At 39.2% G+C, this 8,414-nt stretch overlaps 1 pseudogene; it reads right to left on the reverse strand.

Moving 5' to 3' along the window:
* Positions 1-568: 568 nt before the first annotated feature.
* LOC102515173 lies at positions 569-1,067 on the reverse strand (annotated as a pseudogene).
* Between the last annotated feature and the right edge of the window lie 7,347 nt (positions 1,068-8,414).

Genomic DNA, 8,414 nt, shown 5'->3' on the forward strand with positions numbered 1-8,414 from the left:
AGGTTATCAAAAAAAAAAAAAAAAAAAAGGAAAGTCTGAGAAACCATCACAGGTCACACAGACCAGAGGAGACTAAGGACCAAAGTAATGGGTATCTTGGATAATAGATAGATAGACAGACAGACAGACAGACATAGATAGTTAACCTTGTACCCAACAGAAAATATACATATTATTTAAACATCCACAGAACATTAAAAATAATTGACTATTTGGGACTCTGAAAAAAAAATCTCAACAAAATCCCAAAAGCAATTTATACAGGCCTTTTTTGCTTTCTTACTATATTGCAAAACAGATTAATAGGAGATCGATTGAATAAATTATTGAATTTTTTTAAAGGCCTAATAATCATATTTTTGAACAGGCCTTTCTATGGGTGATTCTGACTGCTCAGATCTTTTTGTACTCTTGGCATTTTCTGGATATTTTTGTCTTAATTTGTGAAAGAGGATTTTTACATTCTTGCATGGGAAGCGCAATATAAAATTTCCTGTTTTATTTTATTTCCCTTTCTAACTATTGTGCAGTTCACCTTCTTATTGGACATTCTTCTACATCATTTGACTTTTTTAAGTTTTTAGTTTATTAATCCTCTCATGAAAATTTTGCACAGTCACCACACATACAGTCACTGCAGAATCTTCGCTCCTTCTGTTGTCCAATCTCCAGCTCACTCCTTTTGGCCAGCACCAACACTGGCCTTTGCGGTCCCCCTGACGGTCTTCATCCTGTTCTTCCGTTCCTTTCACTGTTTCCTTGAGGTCTTTTTCTTCTCATACAGGCCACGTCTTGCAAGCCTGTGTTTGAGTTCATTTTTCTTTGCAAAATCCAAGGAATCGTAAATCACGCCAAAGCCAGTTGTCTTGCTACCACCAAAATGAGTTCTGAATCTGAATACAAAGATGACATCTGGAGTGGTCTTGTACATTTTGGCTAGTTTTTCCCAAGTTTATGCCTTAGGTACTGTTGCCTTCCCAGGGTGAAGGACATAAGTGACCATTTGTTTCTGCTGTCGGTTGGTTGGTCATGAACTTCCTGGTCCGGATAGTTACGGTGTCATTCATGATGGCGGCTGATCTTCAAGCAGCCAGGGAGGAAAAGAGGCATTTGACAATTTTAGAGCTGAATTTGTAACCCCTTTCTGCTCCACTGGAGAAAAGATAATACTACTTGCATTTTGTTTATTGAACATTCAGGAATCAAAAGTGGAACCCAAGTTTTATAATTTTATAGAAAAGGAACATTAGCATGAATTTAACTTTGGTATAGTGCACTGGAAGCTGACCTCTATGATTTTCTTAGAATTAAAGAACTGGGATAACTTGAACAATAACCTAAACGAATGTTTCTTGATTTTTTTCTCCATATCTAAGTTGATTTATTTTTTAAATTCCTATACCCTTACCCCTGAAACCCATGTCTCTCTGTCTCTAGGGAGATGTGCCTTCAGAACTCTGACATATAGAAGACTGTCTATCTCTTCTTAAATCCACTGATAAAGAACTTTATTTTCAGTGATTATAGTGTAAAAACGACAGATAGCTTTGTTTTTGCTTTCCAAAAAGAAAATTAGAATGTTGAACATGATTTTCCCACATTACTCGTGATCTACCTTCAACTTCCAGGGATTCTGTTATGAACAAAAATCATTGGTCTAAATCAATCCTTAATTTTATATTAGAGAAAATGAAGACCAGAGAACTTAAATAACTTTCTCAAACTCATGATGTAAAATAATGACCAAGTCAAGTCTTGATTGATGGTACAATGCTTTTTCCTGTTTGTTGCAAAGTCGAACTTGAGGGGAAAAAAAAAGATTTTAGAAATAGAGCCAGAAGCATTTCTCTCCTTTGAAGAAAACTCTTGGAAGAGTGCTCTCTGAAGAAAGCCCAACCAAATTAAAATCCCTTGGGTTCTGTATGTTAACGTGTTCCTTTTTATCTTGATGTAAAGTAGAAGCCCTACTCCTCCAATCAGTCTCTTTACTTACAGTGACTCTGTGACAGGAAATGGTTACAGAACTCTGAAATCTATTGTCAATGCTTTTATAATCTCAAGGAATTTCTTCCAGGCACGTAGCATATGAACGAGAACTACCCCAGTGGCAACATATAAGCTCTGTGTTGTTCTATCAAAAACAGCTGTTAAATCATTCTGTGCTCTTCAGGGCACCTCTCTTATTCAGCTCAGCTGTGAAGGGTGGCAGCTTTCTTGAACTAGTCATTGTCAGAATCCTCCATGCCAAAAATCAAGTTCGAGTGCTAAGAATCGCAGGGAATGGGGACTGACAAAGACTTTCAATGGATTCACAGCAAGTTTCCAATCACTACAGGGTCCAAGAGAAAATCTTCCTACAGATTAAGGTTAAGAGGTAGGAAGCCATGAGTATGAAGGAAAAAAAGTAGTTCAACCAGGAGGAACAGCAGCGTTTCCCCAGGAACTAGTTCCACTGAAGGGTATGCAGCCAGAAACAAAATCCTAGGTAGAGTAAGGTGGGTGAGGACCTTTTTTTGAATGAAGTACATGAACTATCCTAAAGAACACTGAATTTATAAGCTAAGAGACTTCCACAAACGTTAAGCCCTACAGATTCTCTCAACATACACTTAAACCTCTTATGTGGTCTTAGCAAATTAAACTCTGGAACTTAGTTTCCTCAGGGGTATAAAAAGAGGCTTAAACTCGATAAGTTTCCTCTAGCTATCACATTTGTTTTCATATAATAATTTATAAGCTGTAATTGCTAAATATATCCTTCAAACAAAAAAATCATATCATGGAAATAAGAACAATATTTGTAAAAACAACAACTAGCTAAAAATAAAGGCCTGTATCTCTTAATTTGTTCTGATTAACAGCAGCAGTCAGCCATTGTAAAATAAAGGTGAACTTATAAACTTGAAATGGAAATCCAGATTATAGCAGTATCGTGGAAGTGGTATATAGCTAGTTATGTTGACAAGACTTATGAAGAACAGCGACAAAGTAATGGTCTTTTTTCCTCAGAAGATGAAGGAAACTTTTAGTTTGAAAACAGTTCACACACCCAAAAAAAAAAAAAAAGAAAGAAAACAGTTCACACAAAGATAAAAGGTAATAATAGCAAGGCGGTTTTTTTTTCTGGGCAGGGCATGTGTGAGATACACAAGGATTTTTTTCATCTATATTTCATTACCATTAAATAAAGTAATCTTCATTATTTTTATTTTTTAATATTTGATTTATTTATTATTGTATTATTTAATTATTTTATTTTGGCAGGGAGAAGGGGAGGTAATTAGGTTTATTTCTTTTTAGAGGAGGTATTGAGGATTGAACCCAGGCCTTCGTGCATGGTAAGCAAGCACTCTACCACTGAGCTATACCTTCTGCCTATCCTACTCTTATTTTTAATGCTGTTGAATTTTGAGGTGAATATAGCCCAGAATCCATTATTAGTGCCATTTCAGCTCATTGTTTCTCATTATCAGACTCGGGAAGGGAGAAGAGTGTCACGGTGGGGGTGGGGTTCAAAAAGTATTTTTTCAGCAAGTAGAACCATTATATTCAGACAAATGATATAACAGATAAAAGCAGAACAGTTCTGATTAAAGATGAATGGCGAAGCAGAGCCCCCACCATTTCCCTGAGGTAGCTTTTTGAAACTCTGGGGCTTCCAAGATGACAGGCTGGATACCTTTATTGTACGGGAAAAACGCATGGGGTTTTGTGTCTCCTGTAACTGGGTTCAAATCTCAGCTCCCCCACTGACAAGCTATGGGATGGTGAGAGAGTTACTTAATCTTGCTGAAATTCAGTTACATGGGTATGAGGTTAACAACAGTAACTAACATCACTGCTTATGATTGTTGTATGGGTCGAATGCTCAATAAACATCAATTCACTTCCGCTTTTGTTTAAAATTAAACATAAAACAACATGCCCCATAGTTTTAAAAAATGGGCATAGTAGCTGTCTCTGGATGTAGGCCTTACAAAATTCAGTTTTAGATATTTCCAATTTGTCTCAGGTGGTTTTTCCTCCCTCAAGTTATTAGTGTCAAGTTTCTTGTCCCAGGAGGTCTAACTATGCCTTACTATGACCCTTATTACATCTAGTTAAATTCAGGTAAACACACACACACACACACACACACACACAATCAGTGGTTTATTATGAAAACCCCATAATACACAGTTAATGTTCCGTGGTTCTCACATTTTTCTTTTCTAGACAAAGGAAACAGAAATGGGCAAAGTTTTGATTTTAAATTTCAAGTAGAACTGTTAAAAGTGTTTTCCTCACACTAACTTTTATTGGGAAGATTATTACTATTTTTACTTTGGAGGCCATTCCTTTTTAAAAATCTAATTTGGTCTATATAGCTCAGAACTCATCAGCAAATAGAACTTTCTAGTTCCCTCAAAGCATGACTTGAACGTATTTTTTTCTGATATAGCTTTTGTTGGCTTCTTTTCATAGACTCAGCGCTCAGTCTTAAGGTGATGGGAGTGGAGGATAGACGCATGTGTACAAGTGAAAAGGAAAATTGATACCTAGGTGATTTTTCAGCAAATGCATTCGATACTGATGATTATTCATTCCAGTGCATCAGAGCAGTATTTACTGATCTTTTTGACCTAGAAGTGACCTGTGCAATATTTGATATCTCTAAGACTCTCTAGTTTCACGACATGATGGTCAAGAGTAAGGGCTCTGGAAACAGACTGGGTTAGAATACCAGCTCCTTTACTTACCTTGTGCAAGTTACTTAACAAGGCTTGCTTTGTTTCCTCTTCTATGAAATGGGAATAATAATAGTTATCTACATTAGAGGGTTGGTGGGAGGACTGGATGAGTTGGAATTGTTACAGACTTAAAATACTACCTGGCACATAGCAAGTGTGTAATTATCATTACCAATATTTATATTTATGCACTGGTGTCCACCCTTATTCATTAGAACTCATTGTATGAGCTCCTGTTCTATGCCAGGCACAGTGGTAGACACCTCAGTTGTTAAGACAAATCACCCAGATCCCTGCCCCCAAGAGCTTACAGCCAAGAAGAAAGAAAAAGACTTGGTGTTATGATACACAGGTTGTTAACCTGAATCAAATTCAGGGACTCTATGAATTTAGATGAGGGGGGGAAACTTACATCTTTTTGTACATTAACCTCTAACTGAAATTTAGCATCTCCTTCAACTAAGATAGGTGACCAATCATAGTAGTGTTTGCAGTGCTTGCAGCTTTGTTTCCAAGAGAAATTACAGATATTTCCATATCACATTCCACACCTTGCAGGTATCTCAAAATATATAATATTTACCCTTATCACTGCTTTAAAATTATGATAGTTATCAGACTGACCTGCTGCTAGATCTTATTCAAAAAGCACCTATAGTAATACATCACAACTTTTTTCCCCCCTATTTGGGTAATGATTATTGGTTTCCTCTATAATCTAATAAATTTTACATTTGTACATTTTTAAAAGAAGCCTCCATAGGCTTCATCAGACTGCCAAAGGTGTACATGGCGCAAGAAAGGTTAAAAGTCCCAGCACAGACGTCTGTGTAAGGTCAAGTGGGGGCACTGACAAAAGAGGGCACAATAGGGAGGGGTACAAGGTGATTTTTAAGAAGGGAAGAGAAGCTAAGTCGTCCTCAGTTTTTAAAACAAACTTAAAAAACAGTCAACTTGAGGTACTAAGGAAAACTTTATTCTGATTGCAAAAGCACATAGAAATTAAAGTTTAAAAAACTGGGTCAGGGAGAGGGCAATAGCTCAATGGTAGAGTGCGTGCTTAGTATGCACGAGGTCCTGGGTTCAATCCCCAGTATCTCCATTTTTTAAAAGAAAATCGTTTTAAAAAATAAATTGAAACATTAAAAACTGGGTCCACGTCACAACTCTGCCACTAAATGAGCAAGTCACTTAACCTCTCTGAGCCAATTTTCTCTTCTGTGAAAAGAAAATTATGCCAGTTTCATAGGATCACTAGGACAAAGTGAGGTAATATACATAAAAGCATACTGATAACTATAAAAGTTAAAACAATGGCTATTCTTCTATCTTTGCACACATGTTGTCCTGTGCTAGGAAATATAAAAGAAATGGATAGTCGCCTTTGCTTTTTAGGAGTTTACCAATTCCAGATATGCATGAAGGCAAAAATAAACAAAACCCTAGAAAGCAATTCAAATTCAGTGTGAGGTAGGGGACTAAACATATCCATGTCATTGACAGTGAATTGGCATCACAAGTCTTAAAAACAGTTGCCACAGCCATCAAAAATAACAACCCTAAATTAAGAAGCTGGCCACAGAAGTGACCAACTCTGAGGTGATCTATAAACATTTTACCTGTAGAAAGTAATCTGATTCTTAGACTGTAATATAACCAACATAACCTCTCAATTATTTCTAATTTGTGCAAGGTAATAAGGATTTTTTTTTTTTTAGTATTCTACATATATTCTCTACAAAGAAGAATACAAAAAGTGAGAATCTGTTACTATGCCTGCCCCATAGCATGGTTGGCTTTGAGTCTCATGACCAGTACTGGTTAGCTACTGCACATTAAAACCATGTGCATGCTGAAGGCTAGAACGCTACCATGGCATTCCTAAAGGAGATATGCTTTAATAGCATCCCAATTCTTTTCGTTCCATTACTCTATTCATCAAAGATTTATAAAAACCTGTGACTTGATCTTTTTCTTTGTACCTGTTCCCCTCCTCCCCCTAAAAGGAAAAAACCCTGTGTAAATGTTGAAGACTGGTAATCTTGACAGTTATATTTACTGTTAATTAATAAATTAGCATTCTGTTTTACAACTTGCCATTTTCTGATTTGCTTAGTGCGCTCTAATTCTCCAGACCCTGACTGAATTGATGAAACTTCATTTTATAACCCTGTAAAGCTAAAGATGAGCCATTTACCAAGATCTGAAACCCCACAAGTCTCTAGAGGTGGCATTCATCAGAGAAGGCTTACTTCAGAAATCTGAAAAGCCTCTCTTTTTGTAGGGAAAACTAAAAAAAAAAAAAAAATACAGCGTACAGAGCAGCATAACAAACCAGAGAGCATTCTGAACTTTTTGTCTGACTAAAGATATAGACTGTATTTAAAAATCAGCAACAGGTATACCTAATTTCAGATGTGTTCCTGAAGAGCCGAATTTTATACTACATGCATCATTTGTAGAGCTCACTATCAAATGCTTTGATACAATCAGCACTTGGGATATTTAAATAACCATTCCAAAGATGCTTGCTTTGTAAACAGTGTTTTGAAGTCAACTTATAAAGGACCCAAAGCAGGCATTTAAAAAATGTCATTGAAAGTAGGAAATGGTTGTGTTTATAGCTTGGGATTTTTGAAGATAATGTTTCATTTTAATGTAATACAACATCACAGGATTTGAATTGGAAGAACATCCTTGGAGACCATCTTGTCCAACCTGAAATTCACATCTTGAAGAGTACCAACTCAACTCCAAACCAGTCCGCACCAGAAAACGGATTCGGGCCTATGCAGCTATCTTTTTAAGCGAGACGGGCAAAACACCGGATTCCCTCTCCAGTTTTCGAGAGCAAAATGAGTAGGTTCTCAAGAAGGGTGTAAGTACTTCTAAGAAACCATCCAGTCTATTCCTTTGACCATCCCTATGGTGTCTGGGGATCATAAATGCCTAGGTTTTGCTTCCAACACGCTGAGAAGCCACAGTCTCTCTAGCAACGATCCTGAAGTCTCTGCACCTACAGAAAATAGTTTCCTTCATTTTACAGGACACTCCTGCGCCCTATAAATCGCTCCCTTTGGTGGAGCCCGGTCGCGTCCTAGAGCAGCAGCCGCACCCCCTTGGCTGCCCCGAGTCCTCTCCAGGGCTCGCTGGGTGGGATTCGGCCAAGGGTGGCTCGAGGCACGTGGCGACGAGGGGACCGGGGACGCGATCCCCGCCCCACGAGCCCTCAGATGGGCAGCGACCCGACCAACCCCCTGGCAGGCCCCTTCCTGGGAAGTTAGAGACTCGAAGAGCGGTCGTGGATTTCAGTTCATTTAACAGGCCCCTCGCCCCCCACCCCCATTCCTCAGAGACCCGCCTCTCCTCAGGGGTCCTGTATCCCCCCGGGGGTGGCGACTGACGACGCTCAGAAGGCGAGAAACCGCTCCCTAAGCCGCTCGCTGGGTCCCTCTCTCCCCACAATGCACCGGGGCCAGCAGGAAGGCCGCTCCGACCCCTAATTTTCCCGCGAATTCAGTTCAAAGAGGCGGCCGGGCCCGCGATCGGCAGCGCGCACGGGCCAACCAAGCCGCGCCTCCGCGAGAAGCGCCTCCGCGTGACTGACGGGGGAATCCGCGGGCCAACGGGCTGGGCGGCCGGGCGGCGCGCGCTCCCGCCGGCCAATCAGGGCGCCGGGCGGGG

The sequence above is a fragment of the Camelus ferus genome, chromosome 16 (assembly GCF_009834535.1).
Source record: "Camelus ferus isolate YT-003-E chromosome 16, BCGSAC_Cfer_1.0, whole genome shotgun sequence".
Classification (NCBI taxonomy): Eukaryota; Metazoa; Chordata; class Mammalia; order Artiodactyla; family Camelidae; genus Camelus; species Camelus ferus.